A 24,639-nucleotide genomic window follows, 5' to 3' on the forward strand; every position below is an offset into this window, starting at 1 on the left:
CCTCCATCTCACTGTTGGTCGAGCCTCCTTTGATGTGCATCTGCTCAGAGAGCTACGCCTGTGTGTGAAGCTGAAATCATGCAGCCTGTTAAAAGATCAACGGACAAAACTTCAAATGACAGGGCTGGCAATTAATGTGAACATTTTCCCATAAAAAATACCAGCTGACCTGATTAATCATCTCCTAGTCAACTGGTTGCTGCAGCAGAAAGTAACCAGGGTTGCACATTGTTAGCTGGGATGTCCAGATCCGTTCTCATTTATTGGCTTACCATCTCTGGTCTACTGTCTGTGATTATGTCTGAACCACCCCCAGCGGGATGTGTAGTCACGTTTTTCCTGGACAATTTTAGAAATCAAGGTCTACTGTATTTATGTGTACATGGCTTGAAAAACTGTATTATAGGCTTTACATATGATTTCTTTTCACTATTTACAATAGTGCTGTCAAAAACAATAAATAAGCTGGTGCATTTCCCAGTCAACAATATATCAAAACAAAGAGCATACCTGCTAGCATTAGCTTGGTAATTTAACACAATGGCAGAAACGTTTTGCAAACTTTTTGTTTTAAGCAAAATATCTGTCGATGTCCAGAAAAACATGTAGGAGAAACTGCAACATCCAATACATAATTGGTAAGTTAGTGAAGTGCTACACAATGATGGTACTAATGTAGATCATGTAATACTGTTGGAACGCTGCCTCATTTTACTGCATATACATTCATGAAAAAATTAGGACACCCTATTTCATATTAAGCTTTTTAATTATCGTAATGTTCATGCATGAATATATCATATCTCATTTGTTATCTCTGGAAAAGAAAGTGATTTAATTGCATGTTCAGCCTCTTTTAGGTCACCCCACTGCATCTTAATGCGATTAAGAGCTGGGCTTTGACTAGGCCCTGAAATTTAAATTTTTATTACTCTGCCAGTACTTGGTAGATTTACTAGGATGTTTTGGGTCATTGTAATGTTGCAGAGTCCAGTTCTGCTTTAATTGTTTCACAGATGGTCTCACCTTTTCCTCTAGCACCTTCTGATACACGGTAGAATTCATAGTGAATTATTTGATTTCAGCTGGCCAGGTCCTGCTGCAGCAAAGTGCTGTGTTTAGTTTATCCTCTAACTCATTAAATTGTGCCCAAAGAACATTATTCCAGAAGTCCTGATCATTGTCCATGTTCTCTCTGGGAATATTTAGTAGGGGCTTCATTTTTTCAGAAGGCTAATTTTTTCTCCTTTAATGGAGTTAAACTTATGCAGGGTTTTCAGATTGTAGAGACATTCAGTTTTACATCAACAGTAGCAAGAGGGGTCCTAGTATCTCCAAAACATTCACTGGCATCCTGAGTTAGTTGGAGAACGTGTGTAAAGTTTCAGACACATGGAAAGATGACTCTGGAACAAGTTTTACTATAAGTCCTTTGTTTTCTTACACAAATCTATCCATCGTCTATACCTATTTACTCATTCAGGGTCACATAAGGCTGGTGCCTAACTCCAGCCATCATTGGGCGAGAGGTGAGGTACACCCTGGACAGATTGTCATCACAGCACCACAGAAACACCACACATATGTAATAGAGGGTTACGATCTTTAATCGATTTCAAATTAATGAAACATGGTTTGTCTTATTTTCTTCAAATGAAAAATATATTATTTGAATAAGAACTAAAAAGAACATCAGTACTGATAATCTTTGAGGTTTGAGGAGAAAAAAAAAAGACTGAGCTCAGAGATGATTTTTTGAAGTGTTTTAAAGAGGAAATAATTTGCTATTTAACATGCTAAAACACTAATGTAAAAATGGGTTGTGAACGTCCATATCCATAACAATATGTGAAGAGCTGCAGTGTGAGTCTAAAAGCTAAGGCAGCTTTGTGGTCTCAGTGACAACAATGACTTTGTCTCCATTAGCATGAAGAGGAGGAAGAAGGGGGAAGTTCACCGAGGTTAATGCTAGTAACATGTCCTCCTCTCCTCCAGCCACACACTGCTGATATCCAAACACTCTAAGAAGGAACTACCCTCGTTACTTAAACAGTTTGGTCCTCTGTGTTTAGGAGAGATACAGAATGCATTACTGCTACATTGGAGACTGTTACTTCCGGGATTAACGTGTCTACTAGAAAAAGGTGGACTGCTCCCCTTGGGTTGGAGAGCAGTCTCTGGCTCAAGCGAGGAGTTCAGATATCTTGGATGAGAAGTTGGAGATTCACTGGTTTAACTAAAATCCAACCTTCACTCATGGTCATTAGATTTGGATCATGACCGAAAGGAAATAGCAGAACCAAGTGATTGAAATGACCTTCCTCTATAGGGTTGCTGGACTCAACCTTAAGGAGATGTTAGAAAGCTCCGTCATCCGGGGCTTGGAGTAGAGCTGGTGTTTCTCCACATAGAAAGGAATCACCCGAGACATCTTGTCAAGATGTTTCCTGCTCACCCCAAGGATGTCCTGATGGATCCCAAGGATCATCAGGATCCCAAGGCATTCCTTGGGATCCTGATGATCGAGCTGGAGAGAGTCACTAGGGAGAAGGATGTCTGGGTTCCCTGCTTAAACCTCTTACCCTCACAACCCAATCTCGAACAAACAGACAGCAGGGCCTTAAAACATGGAACAGTTGCATATTTGAAAAATTGGGCTTCCCATTTTAAATCAGTAGATGCAGATTGTTTAATTAATTGAAGGTCAAAGTGCTAGTGAGTAGGAGTCTCATTGCAGAGGATCTATACCAAAAGTGTACGTATGCCCAAACCCCAAAAATTGCGCACGGCAAGAAAATTCAGACTTATAAAACCATGCGTACACACACCAGCAAGCAATTTCATTTTTCTAAATCACAGCTGCACCTCATTGTTTGAGTAGAAGGTTCTGACTCACGTATGCCCTCTTCACGCCCACATTAAACCATACATGGTCAATGCAAAGCACCTCCTGAATGTCAATCCGTATTTAAATGAGCCAGCTGATCAATGTTTTTTCATGGTTAACAATGGCAACCACAGAGAAAATAGCAAAAAAAAATCGCAATTTCACCGAGGAAGAAATTGAGGTGTTGGTGAGTGAGAAGGAGAGTTGATAATTGCCAGAGTTGGAGCACAACAAATAAAAGCAGGTGTTGTGGCTGTTACCACGTTATTTAAATGTTTAGACTCGTCACAATTTATGTGTTAAACTGTGGTACACATCACCCTGGTGATCATCGGGAAGAGGAATGTGATGGTGAGAAAACTTTGATGAGATGTTGTGCAGACATTGATTTAGGATTTAAGTTGACTTATAGGCCCTATTTTTTTGTATTTACGTGAAAGGTCCTTATGTATAGTTGTAGCTCACCAGCGCAAGCATAAATAATATTGCTGTTTTGAATGCTTATGATAATAGTTGATTTACAATTAAAATTTGACATGGAGTGAAATTACATGTCTGAAAGGAATCATGATGCAGTTTGGCTTCAGTTCCCCACCCCTCCATCTGCTTTGCTAGTTTTCCATCTTCAAAACGAGCGTAGCCATGTGTCAAAGTTTGCACGAGGGACCGCACATTCTGCCATCACGTTTGTTTTTATAGAGCACAATATTTGCATGAAAAGTGATGTTCGCCAGTTCCAGGCCCAGTTTTGTGCGTACGCCACATTTATAAAGAAGCCCCTAGATCTTCAGGGTTTGCTGTTTAATGTATAAACTGGTCTCTTTAGCAATGTTTGACCATATAATGATGTGATGTGTCTATTAACATTTATTATAAAGTTAGATAGAGTCAGTCAGTCTTTCATTGTCATTATTATTCTTATTAATGCATTAATATTGCTTATTGAGAAGTTTAATCACAAACATTATCTGGGAACATAATTTACAATATCAATTACAGTTTGTAGCTAAAAGAACATTATTTTCATATTAATTAGTAATAAATCCCTATAAATATTAAGAATAATCATAACTCTTCCTTAAGACCATGATTTCAATTATGTTCAGCCACTAATGGTGTGTGACTTGACAAGCAGTGGTTGTCACCCCAAGAGCAACAATAGACAGACATGGCATTGAAAGGAATAACACCATAAAAGGACATACAAGTCCTTTATGTGTTTATGTGTTAGATGTATGCAGCCATTAAATAACTAGTGTCTCATTAAGTGAAATCTGTTTTTTCAAACTCATTCAGGTGTCAAAATTATTTGATTCTAAAGGAAAGGAATGATGTCTTAGTTAAACTGCAGCTTTAAGAGCATCTGTTTTAGAATATCTCTGCAGTGCAGCTTGAAATAATCTATCTGCAACCTAAGAAGAACATGGATTGGTGACTTTTTGGGTGTGTGTGTGTTCAGCCCAGACGCTGCCCTGCTGCTCACACTGGGCTGGTTGCGATTCTCAGAGTCGGATTTCAGCGACAGCCAATGAGAACCAGCTGTGAAGAGAGATGGAGGGGAAAAATTGGTTCAGAGCCAGAAGTCCGTCTGAATGCTGCATCTTTAGATCAATACCCAGCTGGTGTCTCCTCTCTCTCCCATCTCTAACAAATATCCTTCAGCTGATCTTAACCATCAGGGGAACCTTAAAGACATGTGGCATCCAAGATTTATTACATTTAACCCACACCACAAACCAACACAAACATTATTTATTCTCTATATAGTATTAGAAAAAAAATGTCAAATCAATATCTAGGTTTTTCCCGCTTTTGATGACATCCGAATTCAGAACATTAGTTGCATTGATCTGGAACCAGTGCACCAGAATGCTTGACAATCACTAATTGGAAATAATAGATTTGAAGGATGCTAAAATCACCAAGGACCGGGTTTCATTTCTAATAGATCTGCACACATTTTATACAATCAAGTAAGATCAAATACATCTTTTTTATTGTACAAGTAATGGACATAAACACCTTCATATCCCTCAGTGGTTTGTGATTGCTGGTATTTCTGAAGCCATATCTGAACAACATAGCTCAAATTGACATGTGTACAATATATCTGAAGCCAACCTTACATTTATTCTTTTTTGGGATAACACACACCAGATCATCAGAAGTAATCTGCCAGGTAATGGTAGGCAAATGGCTTATAGAAAAATACACTGAAAGAGAGAAATTAACATTACTGAAAGGGATCCTATTGAAACCTGACATGTTTTAGAGATAGCATCTAGTGGAAGTTTGGTTTACTGGTGATGGGTACTTCCTCGCTGGTCTGAAAATTTATGTCTACCTTGTATAAGACAGGATGTGCATCTGACATCATCATTTCCTTTGTCATTATTATAACCACATAAATCATCCTGCAAATCTGCATACCATTCAGTTCCCACCCACAGCTCTTAGCAAAGCCAGAACTGACTTAATGCAGGCTCACCTACAGAGAAACTTGTTATAAAATAATTGTTGATATACAGGATTATTCCCACATTAAAAAGGTGGAAACAGTTTTGAAATGGTCGTCTTGGTCCCATCTTTACACATAACAAAAATCGGATGTCTTAACTGGTGCGCGTACACCCCAGTTGTCACCCATTATCTGCTAACCCATTGGATAATTAACTTTATTAAATCCAGTAAAAACAAGTGCAATGTGATTAATTATGAAGTGTTCAAAGATTATATAAGATTATATATTCACAGTTCACTATGTCATTGCAGAATATACTAATCCTTCAGACAGAAAAGTTTTGTCCTTTCTAACTGCTGCCCATTGTTTCCTCCATTGGGATGTGATGTCATGATCTGCCCCACCAGAGTCAATCACAGTCCTGGTAAGCCAGGAAAAAATGATTGAACCGTAATATGTTTAGGAAATAAAGTTGCAACGAGCTCTTCTATAGGTGAGTCTGCAATAAGTCAATTCTGGCTTTGCTAAGAGCCGTGGGTGGGCGGGAACTGAATGGTATGCAGATTTGCAGAATAGTTTATATGGTTATAATAATGACACAGGAAGTGAAGAGGTCACAAAAGGTTTTTCTTAAATGTGTACACCATGTGGTTTCCAGGTACAGATTCACACTCAGAGTCCAGTGCAAACAAACTGAATTTATCTCTGCAAATTAAAACATTCTTATATCTCTTCTTTCAAGGTGAGCATCAGACTGGTTTCTACAGGTGTTTAACAGCAGGTCAAAACAAATTAAACTGCATAAAAGTACGCAACTGCAAGAAAAAAAATGTGTTGGTACCAGAGTAAAACATCATAGGTGTGAATGAAAGGCAAACTATTGACAACTTAAGGTAAAATGGCCACATGAACACAGGTGTTTATTTGCTTTTTGGTCTCCACAGCATGAGGGGGTTGCCAGGATTGTGTCGCCACACCGTGCTGTGAACCGGGGACACACAAACAGAAAGAGAGACAGAAATGCTTCCTAACACAAAACTGCTGTTGGAGGCATCTCTTGTGGGTAATTCTTTCTTTCAGCGGTGGAACACAGCCTAATGCTCCCACCGTATCTGAAAATGCCACCGCAATTAGTGACAGGCGTCCCCATTGAGCTCTGCAGCGTGGGGTCAATTAACGTTTGTGAGGTGGCGTGGCAGAATCTGCAAAAGACATGAAGAGGACGGATAATCGCATTATGGAAGCTAACAGGCTGCTTTTTGCCACAGGGTGTAATGAGATGCAGAACATATAATCACACCAGGAGAAAAATGAGGCGGTTTTCGCTCCAGTCTGAGAACTGAAAGAGGATTCTTGTATCCGTGTGCTCAATAATGGAGGTCGCTTTGTTTTATTATGAAAACCTAGCCATGTTCTCTAAAAAAAAAATCCAAGGCCAGCGGAAAAAAAAAAACTACGAGGCCCCTGCTGTCGTGGCTCTCGTCCCCTCAGCCCTCACGTGGCACAGCCAACATGACGGTCAAACCAAACGAACTTAACTGCCGCTGGCAGAGCAGTGTCAAATTCTGCTGCACTGACTAGAGCTGATATTCGGCCGTCGCACCATCATGTCAGCTCATGATGTAACACCGGTGTTTGCCTGCAGACAATGGAGACGCTGTTTGTTGATGATGATGAGTGGTGTCTGTATATCCATGGCCTCCTGGGAATTATTGCTTTAACATCACTCATTCACGGGGACAGACAGAGTCACCCAACACCGATTCTCACTCTGGATACTGACGATGCTGTTGGCAGCAGAAAACAACTCATCCATGAGCTTCAAACCAAAATATACACACCAGCGGTAATTTATGGAATGGTCCAGTGACAGAACTGCAGAACATTTCAAAGCTAAATTAGCTTCAGTGCAATTTATCTTAAAGGTTATTGCACCTATCGGGTGCTGGTTTCTGCAACTTTTCCATTGCTTTGTGTTCAAACTCTTCATTTCCAAGTCTCCTTCAGCAGTAAGGAAACCTCTTTTTTCCATCTTTTTCAAGAGGATTTAAGCGCAAGGGAGCCATGCTGAATGCGCCAGGTTATTGTACTTTTCAGGCTTCAGACAATATGAGATTCTCAAAGTCCGACAACCTGAAAATGGTAAAAAAATAATAATAATAATAAAAATAAGGTTTAATATTAACATAAATCCTAAACAAAAATGCATAAAATTATCTGTTTGTATTTAAACAATAAAAAAAAATACATTTGCCATTTCTAAAATAGTATTTTAATACAATTGAAATAATGATGGCTATGACTATTTGTTATTTTGATACTTAGACGCATTTATGGAGAGCTAGAGAACAGGTGAGAGTTTTCACAGTTGCTCTGGTTAGATTTACTCATGTGGTCATGACAATCATTTATATGTCACTTTATTTAGATAAAGATGTTTAGGAAAATCAATTCCACTGTAGCACTAAGTAGTTAAATTTAAAGTCAGTGTCAGCTAAAATCTCTGTAAAAGATTGTTCAACAGATGGACTCATCGGTGTAAGACTAAAACTAATATGGAATAAGTACTAAATTAAATGGACGTTTTTAAGTTAGTGTGCTTATTGCACTGAATGTGCTCTTCGTAGAGTAATGATAAGCTGATGTTAGCTGGTTTATTAGCTGGGCTGTGGGCTCCGTTAGCTAGCCTGGTCCCTGCTGCTTGACACAGCTGACACTCTAGCCTCTTAACAAGCTAGCCGTAACATAACTGTTAAAAGTAACTGGTCCATTCCCACTGCTTTATTTTTTTTTAGAGTAACTGTTTTCAAAAGCCACAAACACACCGATACACAAGCTATATCTGGCAGCAATCAGCTGACAGAAACCGCTCAGGGTGGAATCGGTTGTATACTCATCTTCCTTGGTCAACACGCAAGAGGAACCCTTGACATATCTCCAGTCTAACACAGGGTAAATACAGAGGCACAAATGAGTAGGAATGTCCGCACACAGACACAAACACACACACACAAACTGGATTGTGGTTGGACACCGCTGATTAAAACAATAAAGCATTCTTGCCCGAGATGAACACGCAAAATCCACACAAAGGCTCTGGCCAGGATCTGAACCTAGGACCTTAATACTGTGAATGAACAGTGGTAACCACCAAGGCACCCTGCTGCCTACAATTTAACATATCCATACCTAAAAGCTATGTTAAAAATAATTGGAAATTGGAACTTCCCACAGACCAAAACAAGGATATGTTATCAAATACATTACATAACACAGCTTACAGTTGGGTCATTGCTCTCGATGTTGCACACACTGCAATTACTAACCATCACTTGAACCTGCCTCAAGAAATTGCCTGACACAAAGTCCTTTTTTGAGTGCTCGATGTGTTAAAGGGCAACTCTTCAGCTGGTGTCTTAACCGAATTCTTTTTACATTTACTGAATTTCATAACTGGCACAGACACCTGCAGATGTTACCCAACTTTATGGACTACTGGTAGTGAAATAAGTATATAGTTCTAATTATATCTTTCATAGTCACAAAACAATCAAGCCACTTCAGATCTGCCTCAAAGGAAATAAAAAAAAAACATTTATATATTAGATAATAGATTCTGCCATCAAGTGAGCTCCGAGATCCATCCTCAAGTTTCTCAGCTCTCTTCCTGTCAGATTAACAGCAGTTTGTTTTTAACGGTCCCTGAAGCTGCTGCCACAGTGTGCTCCTCTCCGTGGTGCTGAGGACGTCGCCCTGGTGATGTGTTACCAGGAGCCTCACGTTTATGAGCCAAGATGCCGAGCTGCTTAGCCTTAAACATTCTGCACTGAATTTTAAAAAAAAGGTACTTATGCTTTACAAGGCTAATTTGACTGTCTTTATGCTTTGCCTCCACAAGAATGCTGCACTTTTATTGCACCATGTTTATTTGCTTGCTTTGCGGACTTATTTTTATATAGGAGGTTAAGATTTTACTCAAAAATGTGATGACTGTTAAAGAGCATGGCTTCTGTTTGGTTTTCTTATACCACTGGATGCAAAACTTTCCCCGATTTGTTTTTTCTTTTTTATACTTTAACATCTACAGGCAGGAATGCACAGCATGTGACGGCAGGTGAATAATGTGAGCAGAAGCATGACAAAGACAGCTCTCTGTGCTGCTGAGGGGTCGTCAAGGTGACTCCACAGCAAGGGCATCCTCAGCTCCACCACAGCTGATCTCCCCCCTCACCAAACACCTCCATCCCTGCTTGCTTTTCAGCTCCCACCGCAGCAAAATGTGACAAAAGAAGCTTTGAGACATGCAGCCCTGCAGGTGCAAAGTGTAGCAGTGATAAGGGTTGTCATCCAAACCATTCACCTTCTTTAATCATCTTCAGGATTTCTTTTGTATAAGGAGAAATGCTGGCAGGATGTAAGAGGTGTCCTCTTTGGTCATTTGTATTTTGCTAGAATTTGTATTTTTCACGTTTTATATCTTAAAAATGGTAAGTTTACACTTTGGAGCAGAAATCAGTTTACTATTCCTAAACTGTGTGAGTGTCATTGTTCGGCATCTCTGCTCTGTGTGCAGAATAAAGACAACACCGTGCGGCCACTGCATCGGGAGAGACACCTCTTATTGTTTGCATTACACCAAATAAAAAATAAGGTTTTTAATTTTTAAGTGGAACCAATAAAGCTCCGAATCCGAGCTTTTGCATCCTGACTTCAGATTTTCTTGGTGCTTAACTGGGCTCCTTCCAGTAAAACCGCTCAGCCGCTCTGACAGCAGCGTGCCACCGACCAAGAGGGGAATAAAAACACACAAACCGGGGAAAGCACAGCGGGGAGAGGAAGCGAGAAAGAAAGAGAAACCCGTCTTCTTACCGGGTCCGATCCCGACAGGAGCTCCGGAACATGCGGGCGTCAACGCGGATAATCCGTAAGCGCTGCTGGTGGAGCTGGACACCAATCCGTTCCTCCCAGGCGTTCTGCTGCGTCTCAGTGAGGAGAAACCGACCCACCGCTGCTGATGCTGCTCCCTCCGGTTCAGGACCGGGAACCTGTGGGCGCGGCACCGACAGGCGTGCACGACGGCACGGGTCTGGTTGTCAGTGGGCGGGTATCGACCCAAGGAAGCTGGATCTGAATGTCAGCTGGGTTACATCCTAATGTATTTAATGACTGATTCATTAGCATATTAAATATTATCGAATTTATTTATTTTCACAGAATATCTTCGTAGACCACGGACACGTTTTAAAACTACAGTATATGTTCATAGGAGGGTGTGTGAAACAAACATGGTTGACGTGCAATTTTATTCAGTTTACTTTACTCTGACACCCCTAAATAAAATCCGGTGCAAGCTTCAGATGTCATTGTTCAATGGAGTCAACCATGAATAAAACAGCTTGAAGAGCAAGAAGTTGTCTGGGATACATTTGTGGAGGTTAAGCCCAGCCAGGTTAGAGATCTACAGCTGCTCAGGTGGGAGAATCTGTTAACAGGATCACTTGTGGTTGCCTATTCCACAAATTTCCCTTTTAAAAGGAAGAATGTTAAGAACTAAGCTGTTTGAAGTCCTGTTTGCAGTTTACCACAAGCCATGTAGGGGACACAAACATGTGGAAGGTGGTCTGGTCAGGTGAAGCTTTTGGCCTACAAAAACAAAACGTTGTGTGTCAGGAACACTTCACATCCCCCTAAACACACCATATTCACTGTGAAACACGGGGGTGTGACAGCATTATGCTGTATGATGCTTTTCTTCAGCAGGGACAGGAAGGCTGGTCAGAGTTTATGGGAAGATGGAAGGAATAAAATACAGGGCAATCCCTAAAGAAAACCAGTTAGAGGCTACAAAAGACATGAGACTGGGGAGAACGTTCACCTTTTCAGCAGGACAATGACTCCAAACATACAGCCAGAGCTACAATGGAATACTTTAAATCTCAGCATATTCATGTTTTAGAATGACCAAGTTTAATGGCTGAGCAAAGTCAAATTAAGATTTGATTGTTGCAATAGTTGAAAATTGATGTTTCCAGACGCTCTTCATCCAATCCGACTCAACATTAGCTATTTTGCAAAGAACAATGGACACGAATTTCAGTCTTTAGATGTGCAGAACTGGTAGAGATACAGGTCCTTCTCAAAATATTAGCATATTGTGATAAAGTTAATTATTTTCCATAATGTCATGATGAAAATTTAACATTCATATATTTTAGATTCATTGCACACTAACTGAAATATTTCAGGTCTTTTATTGTCTTAATACGGATGATTGTGGCATACAGCTCATGAAAACCCAAAATTCCTATCTCACAAAATTAGCATATTTCATCCGACCAATAAAAGAAAAGTGTTTTTAATACAAAAAACGTCAACCTTCAAATAATCATGTACAGTTATGCACTCAATACTTGGTCGGGAATCCTTTTGCAGAAATGACTGCTTCAATGCGGCGTGGCATGGAGGTAATCATCCTGTGGCACTGATGAGGTCTTATGGAGGCCCAGGATGCTTCGATAGCGGCCTTTAGCTCATCCAGAGTGTTGGGTCTTGAGTCTCTCAACGTTCTCTTCACAATATCCCACAGATTCTCTATGGGGTTCAGGTCAGGAGAGTTGGCAGGCCAATTGAGCACAGTGATACCATGGTCAGTAAACCATTTACCAGTGGTTTTGGCACTGTGAGCAGGTGCCAGGTCGTGCTGAAAAATGAAATCTTCATCTCCATAAAGCTTTTCATCAGATGGAAGCATGAAGTGCTCCAAAATCTCCTGATAGCTAGCTGCATTGACCCTGCCCTTGATAAAACACAGTGGACCAACACCAGCAGCTGACACGGCACCCCAGACCATCACTGACTGTGGGTACTTGACACTGGACTTCTGGCATTTTGGCATTTCCTTCTCCCCAGTCTTCCTCCAGACTCTGGCACCTTGATTTCTGAATGACATGCAGAATTTGCTTTCATCCGAAAAAAGTACTTTGGACCACTGAGCAACAGTCCAGTGCTGCTTCTCTGTAGCCCAGGTCTGGCGCTTCTGCCGCTGTTTCTGGTTCAAAAGTGGCTTGACCTGGGGAATGCGGCACCTGTAGCCCATTTCCTGCACACGCCTGTGCACGGTGGCTCTGGATGTTTCTACTCCAGACTCAGTCCACTGCTTCCGCAGGTCCCCCAAGGTCTGGAATCGGCCCTTCTCCACAATCTTCCTCAGGGTCCGGTCACCTCTTCTCGTTGTGCAGCGTTTTCTGCCACACTTTTTCCTTCCCACAGACTTCCCACTGAGGTGCCTTGATACAGCACTCTGGGAACAGCCTATTCGTTCAGAAATGTCTTTCTGTGTCTTACCCTCTTGCTTGAGGGTGTCAATAGTGGCCTTCTGGACAGCAGTCAGGTCGGCAGTCTTACCCATGATTGGGGTTTTGAGTGATGAACCAGGCTGGGAGTTTTAAAGGCCTCAGGAATCTTTTGCAGGTGTTTAGAGTTAACTCGTTGATTCAGATGATTAGGTTCATAGCTCATTTAGAGACCCTTTTAATGATATGCTAATTTTGTGAGATAGGAATTTTGGGTTTTCATGAGCTGTATGCCAAAATCATCCGTATTAAGACAATAAAAGACCTGAAATATTTCAGTTAGTGTGCAATGAATCTAAAATATATGAATGTTAAATTTTCATCATGACATTATGGAAAATAATGAACTTTATCACAGTATGCTAATATTTTGAGAAGGACCTGTATATCCAAAACTACAGCTGTATTTACAGTAAAAGATAGCTCTATAAAGTATTAACTGAGAGAAGATGAATACCAATGAACATCACAATCTTTTGATTCTGATTTATATACAGTATATATTTTCAAACAGGTAGATTTTTTTTCCTGGGTGCATATTGTTAGACTCTGAATTGCCCTTAGGAGTGTGTGTGTGTGTGTCTTTGAGCCACCTGATGGAGTTGAACCCTGTCCAGGGGTTTACACCACCTCTCACCCATAGCTAATTAAAAGTAAATTGCCCATCTCCAACACTGCCACCCAGAGGCTGCGCTAGACTTTTTTTTGTTGTCTGTCATTTTGACTGGTCTACAGAGAAGATCAGGTCATTTTGACTGACAGGGTAAAAAAAAAATCTGGTCATGATCCATTTTTACCCGTGACTTTATTTTTCAAAATGATAATTAAACAGTCAATAGCATTTATTTTCATTCATTTTCATTAATATTCAGTCCAAGCTGAACAGAGAATTCACATCAACCAGATAAATACATTTGACTTTTTCTCTGCGGGACAAAAAACACTGACTGTGGTCCCAGTAACTACATATAAATAATAAAATTGAACAGATCCCCTGCTGTGGTCTGAACACGCAGTCTCACAACTTCCTCCTGGCCTCCAAGGACCTGAATTGCACACGGGTATGTACATAATCTGATGTCTGGAGTGGGAATGCTATATACTCATGAGGTTGGACTTTTGCCTCAGACAGACGACTTAACCTGGATGTTCTTGTGGAGGCTGAACCTGCGTTCTGCCGCCACCCGAGAGGCTAGAATCACAAGCAACACTTCAACCAGAGTTTTGAAATCAGGGAACATTTCTCCAATAGAAGAGATCAGAGGTTGGCAAGAGTCTTCGAACAAGGGGTTTCCTCATCTGTTAAGCACTCGCTTCAGCGGGAGGAAACAGCTAATTAACATGCTAACTCAGGGGTCAGGGGCATGAACAATCTGTCAAAATGATTTGGCCTTCAGACTTTGTCAGTTAAAAAAAAAAAATATTCGGTTAACACGACCCCTGTTCCAACCTCACCTTCAAAACACAAGCATGAGATGTAACAGCATCACATGCTACTTGCCTTCTTTTTGCTTTTGGTGCATTTCTGTCATGATTCCTTTGTGTTGGGTTTTCTTCTCTGTGCATTTTCACAAGTCTTTTCCTCTGTGGTTTGTAGAATCAAGTTTGTGCAAATAAACAAGGAATTTCTCAGTTTTCCATTGTTCACATTGTACATCAACATCAATCCAAACAACAAATGTATAAAAACACTTAAATAAGGACAATGAGTAGTACGCAAAAGTGTGTGTTTTTCTTTTATATATATAAGAAGACTGCGATGGACTGGCGACCTGTCCAGGGTGTACCCCGCCTGTCGCCCATAGACTGCTGGAGATAGGCACCAGCTCCCCCGCGACCCACTATGGAATAAGCGGTTAAAAATGACTGACTATATAAGAAGAGGGATGGCAGGTTGTGATGGAGTAGTATGTTTATTTCCACCAGAGTAGCTGACTACCCTGACTGTGAGGAGTTTATTGTGTTCAGAGAAACAGCATAGTTGAAGAAACTGTCTCTGTGGTGGCTTGTTTTGCCATTACTTCTCTGTTGTGCAAACCTGATGGTAAAAGTCTCATAAAACCTGTAATCAGAATGTGTGGGGTCGGTAGAGATGTTGGCTGCCATTTTTCTGGGCTGCTAACATCTCTGTTGTGGATCATCAGCCCTGATGATCTTCTCTGTAGACCTTGTTGTTCGTGGCAGTTCGGACCCGTCCTGTTTTGTAGATGAGCGAGACCGATCACAGAGATAGAGGAGCACAAAACAGACTGTATGATGGCAGCATGGAAGGTGATCAGCAGCTCTTGTGGAAAGTTTTGTTTCCCCGAGTTGCAGAAGTAAATAAGGTCTCTGCTTGGCCTTCTTCTAAACAGTGTCCATGTGTGAGGACCACCTCAGGTTCCAAGAAAGAGTGGCTCCAAGGAGCCAGAAGTGATCCACAGTAGACATGGTGTTGTTGAGGATGGTGAGGGGAGGCAGTGTTGGAGGTGTTCTCTGGAAGTTCACCATCATCTCCACTGTTTTTAGCTGCAGGTGGCTCTGAGCACACCAATGGACCAGTCGATCCACCTCCCGTCTGAGTCCCATCTGGATCAGACTTGTGCTGATGGGTCTGGAGTTGGAGAAAATGATTCCCAACCTCACCTGCTGCTGCCGATCAGTCAGAACATCATGGGTTGGTGTTATTAAAGGCAGAACTGAAAATCTACAAACAGGATCGTGGCAACATCCTTGGGCAGTCAAGGTGGTGTGGGATGAAGTGTAGACCCAAGATAATTGCATTGTCTGCCGACCTGTTTGCCTGGTAAGCAAATTACAGATAGATCCTTTTATTTGCATCCTTTTCCCTCTGGGTTCATTCTGTCATGTTCTCCCAGTTCCTTGCTCAGACTCTCCATCTGCTGTTCAGCATTCACTCTGATTCTACTCAGCTGGTTTAGATGTCACCAATTAAACTTAAAATGTCTTTAATTTCCCTGGTTTTATTTGTTCACTGCTGGCTACTTCCATTGTGCTCTCCTTGTTTAAATATCCTGTTCTCCTAATATCTCTTCTGTAAATCTACCTTCTTTTATTATTCTTATTACTAGTATTAAGTGCAAAGATTACTTCTGAAAAAACATTTTCACATGGGAAAGACCTGTAAACCTTAAAGTTGATATGCAGGTAAAAATCAATCTAATGTAATTTGCAAGTGTAAAATAAACTTGTGTCCAACAATGCTGGTTCTACTCAAAGGGCCACATCATCTTAAATGATAAATCTTAAAAGACCACTGTTGGAGTTGTTCAGTAAATAACCAGACATTGGTTAAATGGCTAATAGACAATTCAGTGGCAAAGGATTTCAATAGCATCAAGAAAGTCAAGAATTCACCTAAATTGAAACAGTCTGACAACATGGTAAATGGCCTGCACTTGCATTGGGCTTTTTCCAAGTCTGGAGGAGTCCAAAGGGCTTTACACTACAATCAGTCATCCACCCATTCACACACACTGATAATGGTAAGCAACATTATAGCCACAGCTGTCCTGGGGCAGACATACAATCGGTGCAACCAGCCCTAGGATCACAATCCGTATGGAAGGGGGGTGAAGTGTCTTGACATAATGACTGAGATAAACAGCGCTGGGGTGCGAACCAGCAACCCACTGGTTACAGAACAAACCTGAGCCACCGTCATCCCACAACAACATTGGCATGTATCAGTTGAAAAATGGCTTCAAAGCCACAAGGAGAAAACATGGAACAATTGTGAACCTTATTAGGGGAGCACATAGATGACTAATCCAGGAGGTCACAAAAGACCTAGAACATTTAAAGGACTACAGGCCTCACTTGTCACAGTGAAGTTAACAAAGGCTCTGACAATAAAAGCATACATGGGAGAGCTCCAAGGCCAAACCACAGTGGATTGAAAACACCAAGGGCTGTCTTACATTTGCCAAAAAACATCCTGATAATCCCCAAAACGTTTCTTAAAATATTCTGTTTTGATGAGACAGAGGTGGAATTTTTTGGAAGGCATGTGTCCTGTTACATCTGGTGTGAAACTAAAACATTTCATCTAATGATCAAACTGAAGTTAATTTTGGTTAGCCTTTGCTTCTTCACCCCGCAAAACTTACCAAAGCTGATGGAGCCATCTGTTCATGACGTTCAGCTCAAGCACATTTATGTTATTTAGGAGGAGAATGACCTGGAGCATCCCAACAAGTACATCTCTGATTGGCTCAAAAAAAAAAAAAAAGGGATGGTTTGGAGTGGCCAGGTCAAAGTCAAAACTTGATGATGCTACAGCAGGTTGTTTATGCAACTGAAGTTATTTTCATGATAAGTTATAAAAGTTCCATCAAATGAACCCTGGTTTGCTCATGTCAATAACTAGAAAACTAGTTATTAGATACTTATAGCTCATCAGAATACAGACATTAGTAAAGTGTTTAGTTAATACAAGAGATCTATACAGACAACATTAAATGAACACATTCTCTTTCTGTTGTTAAAACAGGTGCTGATGAAGCTGAGCTGCTGTACAGTGGAAGGTAATTAAGATAACAATTAATTCCGGGGCAGCAGAGCATTGTAACCTTCGCAGTAAGTTTCAGTTCCAAAGGGAGCTGCGGTGCAAGGCAGCAAAATAGAAGGACTTCCTGTTTCAGCAGCATTGATGCCCACTGGTACTGAAGCTGAAACCTGACTTTTAATGCATGGAATACGTCATGCAGCTACATTTAGACTTGGCCCAGATCATGCAGCAATGCAGACCAGAAGACAGTAGATTTTACTACTTGATTGCATGAAAAAAATTAAAAATCGCATAAACCTGGAGATCTTTGAAATCTGAAACAAGTATTTGGTGACCTCTGCTGGTTATTCGGAAAAGGTACAACTTCCTGATGACGGTCCTCTTGACTCGGTTTTCTGAGGAAGGCCCCATAAACACAGATTGAATACGCAATAAAAGTACTCATCTTAAAAGTAATGTGACCTGTAAGATTAAGCCCTTCTATGTGCAATGTAACTTTCAACTAATCTTAAAAAATGTACATCTGTTCTGGAAGTTTCTTTCTACGTTTCTACATGAAAATAGCAGTAAAGAAATGAAAAATCTTCACAATAATGTGCAAACCAGAGAAAGGTCACAAAGAAATTAAACTAGAGAAGAAAAACAAAAAACTTTTACAACACACCATTGTCTCATGAATGACAAGTGGGTGTTGGCCCGTCTTTCTTTGAGGTGAGGCGAGCGTGGCCAGTGTTTGGTCTAGTTATGCTTTGAGGTTTGTTTTACACCATATACCACCTGCCCATTAAATCCTTCAGGAACATCCGCTCATACATGGCTGATTTACTGGTGGTCAAACCACATACAGGTCCTTCTCAAAATATTAGCATATTGTGATAAAGTTAATTATTTTCCATAATGTCATGATGAAAATTTAACATTCATATATTTTAGATTAATTGCACACTAACAGAAATATTTCAGGTCTGTTATTGTCTTAATACGGATGATTTTGGCATACAGCTCATGAAAACCCAAAATTCCTATCTCACAAAATTAGCATATTTCATCCGACCAATAAAAGAAAAGTGTTTTTAATACAAAAAACGTCAACCTTCAAATAATCATGTACAGTTATGCACTCAATACTTGGTCGGGAATCCTTTTGCAGAAATGACTGCTTCAATGCGGCGTGGCATGGAGGCAATCAGCCTGTGGCACTGCTGAGGTCTTATGGAGGCCCAGGATGCTTCGATAGCGGCCTTTAGCTCATCCAGAGTGTTGGGTCTTGAGTCTCTCAACGTTCTCTTCACAATATCCCACAGATTCTCTATGGGGTTCAGGTCAGGAGAGTTGTCAGGCCAATTGAACACAGTGATACCATGGTCAGTAAACCATTTACCAGTGGTTTTGGCACTGTGAGCAGGTGCCAGGTCGTGCTGAAAAATGAAATCTTCATCTCCATAAAGCTTTTCAGCAGATGGAAGCATGAAGTGCTCCAAAATCTCCTGATAGCTAGCTGCATTGACCCTGCCCTTGATAAAACACAGTGGACCAACACCAGCAGCTGACACGGCACCCCAGACCATCACTGACTGTGGGTACTTGACACTGGACTTCTGGCATTTTGGCATTTCCTTCTCCCCAGTCTTCCTCCAGACTCTGGCACCTTGATTTCCGAATGACATGCAGAATTTGCTTTCATCCGAAAAAAGTACTTTGGACCACTGAGCAACAGTCCAGTGCTGCTTCTCTGTAGCCCAAGTCAGGCTCTTCTGCTGCTGTTTCTGGTTCAAAAGTGGCTTGACCTGGGGAATGCGGCACCTGTAGCCCATTTCCTGCACACGCCGGTGCACGGTGGCTCTGGATGTTTCTACTCCAGACTCAGTCCACTGCTTCCGCAGGTCCCCCAAGGTCTGGAATCGGCCCTTCTCCACAATCTTCCTCAGGGTCCGGTCACCTCTTCTCGTTGTGCAGCGTTTTCTGCCACACTTTTTCCTTCCCACAGACTTCCCACTGAGGTGCCTTGATACAGCACTCTGGGAACAGCCTATTCGTTCAGAAATTTCTTTCTGTGTCTTACCCTCTTGCTTGAGGGTGTCAATAGTGGCCTTGTGGACAGCAGTCAGGTCGGCAGTCTTACCCATGATTGGGGTTTTGAGTGATGAACCAGGCTGGGAGTTTTAAAGACCTCGGGAATCTTTTGCAGGTGTTTAGAGTTAACTCGTTGATTCAGATGATTAGGTTCATAGCTCGTTTAGAGACCCTTTTAATGATATGCTAATTTTGTGAGATAGGAATTTTGGGTTTTCATGAGCTGTATGCCAAAATCATCCGTATTAAGACAATAAAAGACCTGAAATATTTCAGTTAGTGTGCAATGAATCTAAAATATATGAATGTTAAATTTTCATCTTGACATTATGGAAAATAATGAACTTTATCACAATATGCTAATATTTTGAGAAGGACCTGTACTTAAATTTTTTGTTGGTTCATCTTTTGTTAGGTAAATTTCAGGTAATTTAAAAAAAATTAAAAAAAGTATTTATTTTTTTGGCCTCAGAAGCTGGTGACCTCACAAACCAGGTTCCATTAATATTTATTAAATGTTAAAACAAAACATGCCAAGAGTTTACCGAAGACAGAGAATCATTGAACATGTGAAAGAAAGCAGCACACTGATAAGGTTGTTATGAGGACACAATTACCACAGGGAACCATGACAGAGGCATCATCGTGATATAGGGATGCTGGTCATATTACAGCTGGACACCAAATATTCTGAAGGAAAAACTCTGGTCAGCCAAAGATCTGAAACTAAGAAGCTTAAATTCCTTCTCAGTTTCAATTCAGTAGTCCATGTTGTCCATATGCTCACTACTAAGACATGAGTCATTAGAAAGAAATCTCCAGAAGGTCTTGGAATGTCCAAGTCAAAGTTCAGAATTCAGCAACAACTCCAAAATGTGGAATCAGCATGTAGCTGTTAAAGCTATAGACATATAGAAAGAGTAGACCCCACATTTGCTGCTGCAGGGTCTACAAATATAACTGTTATAACATTCACCAGCAAATTTTACACTGGTGGCACAGACTGGATTATTCACGTGTAATTGTTTCACCCCATCAAAAGTAACATACCTCTGATGTCATATCCTCCACACAATACATACAATTTGTGCAGCTTTTGTTCATTACTAACATGCATCACATGCAATAAAATGCTAATTAATTTCTTAAAAATCACAATGGGGTTTTCTGTATTTTTCGTTTTAGATTCCATCACTCACAGTTGAAGAGAATCTTAAAGACTACTACATGCTCTGCATGTGGGAAAACCTGCAAAATTGGCAGTGTATCAAATACTTGTTCTCCCCGCTGCATTATGAGTCACAGGGGGCTGGGTGAGCTACTTCTCCCTCTTTGTGTTTAGGTGTACAGGTATCTATATTATGTAAAGTTTATATTCATTATTCGGCTTCATTTCAGCTGGAAATGTGCGAGACTACAGGGACCTCCACAAGAGCTCAAGCTAGCCCGTCTGTGGCCTTGCAGGATGCCCAGGAAACTTCTACCTCACACCCACAACCTCAGCCAAATGATGTGAATGAGGCTGTCCTGAAGGAGAAGAAGAAGAGAGACTTCAGATCAGGAAACAAGAGCTGAGAGTTGTTCAGAAGGAACTGAGCGGAAAGATCAGGGATGGAAAAAAACATCTGTAGGAAGAAGATGGAGGGCCAAAGATGGAGCTGCAGCAGAACATAAGCAGTGGGCTCAGGAAGAGCCTGAAAACAATTTCAGGTCACAAACAAACCTCCCAGGTAATTTAGGGTGGGTCAATTATCTGAACAGTTCTTCAACAGGTTTAATCAGACACTAGTACTTGGGTGTTCACCTGAACAATAAACTGTGTTGGATTCACAACACTGATGCTCTTCACAGGAAGGATCAGAGCAGATTCTACCTGCTAAGGAGACTGAGATCTTCTGGAGTGCAGGGGGCGCTCCTGAATACCTTTTTTGACTGTGGTGGCATCAGTTATCTTCTATGGTGTTGTCTGTTGGAGCAGCTGCTTATGTACAGATGAGAGGAAGCAGTCAGATAAGCTCATGAGGAAGGCTAGCCCTGTCCTAGGATGCAGTTTGGCCCAGTCCAGGTGGTGGGAGACAGAGGAACTCTAGCAAAAACATCATCATCACTATTGGACAATGTCTCCCACCCCATGCATAAAGGTGTTGCAGAACTGGAGAGCTCCTTCAGTGACAGACTGCTGCGCCCTAGGTGCACAAACGTGTGTTATCACAGGTTTATAACCATCACTGCTCCTAGCAAACTCAGTGTTAACATCCCTGCTGTAATTTGCAGTTTTCTATGTTTTGTAAATAGTCTGATTTTTTAATGCACTACTGTACATGCGTATTTTGTACATTTTCAAAATTACTCTACTCAATTTAATTCAAGTATGGTGTTTTTCATAACTACAGTATTTTTCTTATGTTGTAAATTTTTCCATTAGTGTAGTTTATTTTTTGTTTTTTATATATATTTTCTTACCTGTGTGTATCTACATGCTTCCATCTGCTTGTAAATATGGAATTTCCCCCGCTGTGGGACAATAAAGAATATTTCTATATCTCCATTTTTTCCTTCTTCTGAAGTCAGGTTGCAGTTCTCAACACATTATTGATGCCTTTGAATTCAAGCCCCTCTTCTTCTATGAGCTTGGTCAGGTGAGGATGTACCCCTTCATTTCAGAAGAATTATCCTTCAAAGAGAATGCAGAGACAAACGCATTTACTTTGTTCTTGGTGGTGAGGCCGTTTACGCAATTGTATAAGCCTAACTGATCTGGTAATCTTTATTCCTCCAGGATAATTGCAAAAATTACAAAACCATATCTGCGTAAATGTTTTAATGTCTGCGAATATTCACTTGTAATCCAGGGACAAACATTTTCTGTTTAAGTTGTTTTACATGATTAAAATCAGCCAAAACTGGGTGCCTCTGTCAGGCTCTCTTCTACCTTTTAGACGTACTCCCTGCTATGTCTACTATATGTAAGAGGCCACTACTAAGAGTCTTTGTGTCTACTATAGGTAAGAGAACTAGTACCGACGCCCTCACAGAACCTCACTTCAAGAAATTGAACTATTCTTTTGATGCCTTATTTGGTGCAACATGGGAACTGGGTGGCTACTGATCCTGGACGTCCCCTAGTGGTGATAGCCGGTTGCAGCAGTTGAACACAACAAACTTTACACAAGCAGAAGAAATCGTTTTTCACAACCACAGAAACTAAGAAAATGTTTGCTGTTGTGTCATAAAAGGAAAGAAAGAAAACAGAACTTCACTTTGCCAAATTCCAGTAGTCTGTAAGAGGGTTCTCCTTCAAATAATCTTAGAATATTGCTCAGTAATGTTAACAAAAATGTATCCTGTTTGGTTTTATTTCTAACCCTTCCAACTGATTTATTACTTTATTTTTCTAAAACTTTATTTTTTTAAACTAGAGAAATAACTTGAACACATTAAACAAATTAATGGATCTTGAGAACTCTTTGGGAAGTGTAGGCTAGCAGCTCCACTGTAAGCTATTAGTGCAAAGTCACATGACAAAACAAAGAAACCTCCTGCTTATGGCCACATTTACTGCAACGGTATTTCCAGTAATGAATCAGCTAAAAGCCAACCAATATTTCTTTAGGTTGATCATTTGTAGCTTTTGCAATATGTTTAGCAAGTTTTTTCTCTGCAACTTTAATTACACCACTGATTTTGGAGATAACAAATAACCCTGGGAAGTTCCCACATCCTCCTGGCAGGTAAGACTGTCAAGTCAGACCAGATTTCCTCATTCTCAGAGACCACTGGAGGAGTCATGTTTTAAGGCACATATACAGGTCCTTCTCAAAATATGAGCATATTGTGATAAAGTTCATTATTTTCCATAATGTCAAGATGAAAATTTAACATTCATATATTTTAGATTCATTGCACACTAACTGAAATATTTCAGGTCTTTTATTGTCTTAATACGGATGATTTTGGCATACAGCTCATGAAAACCCAAAATTCCTATCTCACAAAATTAGCATATTTCATCGGACCAATAAAAGAAAAGTGTTTTTAATACAAAAAAGGTCAACCTTAAAATAATCATGTACAGTTGTGCACTCAATACTTGGTCGGGAATCCTTTGGCAGAAATGACTGCTTCAATGCGGCGTGGCATGGAGGCAATCAGCCTGTGGCACTGCTGAGATCTTATGGAGGCCCAGGATGCTTCGATAGCGGCCTTTAGCTCATCCAGAGTGTTGGGTCTTGAGTCTCTCAACATTCTCTTCACAATATCCCACAGATTCTCTATGGGGTTCAGGTCAGGAGAGTTGGCAGGCCAATTGAGCACAGTGATACCATGGTCAGTAAACCATTTACCAGTGGTTTTGGCACTGTGAGCAAGTGCCAGGTCGTGCTGAAAAATGAAATCTTCATCTCCATAAAGCTTTTCAGCAGATGGAAGCATGAAGTGCTCCAAAATCTCCTGATAGCTAGCTGCATTGACCCTGCCCTTGATAAAACACAGTGGACCAACACCAGCAGCTGACACGGCACCCCAGACCATCACTGACTGTGGGTACTTGACACTGGACTTCTGGCATTTTGGCATTTCCTTCTCCCCAGTCTTCCTCCAGACTCTGGCGCCTTGATTTCCGAATGACATGCAGAATTTGCTTTCATCTGAAAAAAGTACTTTGGACCACTGAGCAACAGTCCAGTGCTGCTTCTCTGTAGCCCAGGTCTGGGGAATGCAGCATCTGTAGCCCATTTCCTGCACACGCCTGTGCACGGTGGCTCTGGATGTTTCTACTCCAGACTCAGTCCACTGCTTCCGCAGGTCCCCCAAGGTCTGGAATCGGCCCTTCTCCACAATCTTCCTCAGGGTCCGGTCACCTCTTCTCGTTGTGCAGCGTTTTCTGCCACACTTTTTCCTTCCCACAGACTTCCCACTGAGGTGCCTTGATACAGCACTCTGGGAACAGCCTATTCGTTCAGAAATTTCTTTCTGTGTCTTACCCTCTTGCTTGAGGGTGTCAATACTGGCCTTCTGGACAGCAGTCAGGTCGGCAGTCTTACCCATGATTGGGGTTTTGAGTGATGAACCAGGCTGGGAGTTTTAAAGGCCTCAGGAATCTTTTGCAGGTGTTTAGAGTTAACTTGTTGATTCAGATGATTAGGTTCATAGCTCGTTTAGAGACCCTTTTAATGATATGCTAATTTTGTGAGATAGGAATTTTGGGTTTTCATGAGCTGTATGCCAAAATCATCCGTATTAAGACAATAAAAGACCTGAAATATTTCAGTTAGTGTGCAATGAATCTAAAATATATGAATGTTAAATTTTCATCACGACATTATGGAAAATAATGAACTTTATCACAATATGCTAA

At 40.9% G+C, this 24,639-nt stretch overlaps 1 protein-coding gene across 10 annotated transcripts in view; it reads right to left on the bottom strand.

The window, feature by feature from the left end:
* Positions 1 to 24,639, bottom strand: part of enox1 (ecto-NOX disulfide-thiol exchanger 1) — a 153,437-nt gene that overhangs the window by 126,395 nt on the left and 2,403 nt on the right. For 5 of the 10 annotated variants that reach the window (XM_047370816.1, XM_047370808.1, XM_047370814.1 and 2 more), the window contains exon 1: positions 10,218 to 10,613. The exons of 3 other annotated variants lie outside the window; for them this stretch is intronic. The gene's annotated coding sequence lies outside the window, so the exon portion shown is untranslated. Of the gene's footprint in view, positions 1 to 10,217; positions 10,614 to 24,639 lie in introns of those variants that run through there. 2 more of the 10 variants (XM_047370805.1, XM_047370806.1) reach the window with 1 other exon arrangement.

The sequence above is a fragment of the Girardinichthys multiradiatus genome, chromosome 7 (assembly GCF_021462225.1).
Source record: "Girardinichthys multiradiatus isolate DD_20200921_A chromosome 7, DD_fGirMul_XY1, whole genome shotgun sequence".
Taxonomy (NCBI): Eukaryota; Metazoa; Chordata; class Actinopteri; order Cyprinodontiformes; family Goodeidae; genus Girardinichthys; species Girardinichthys multiradiatus.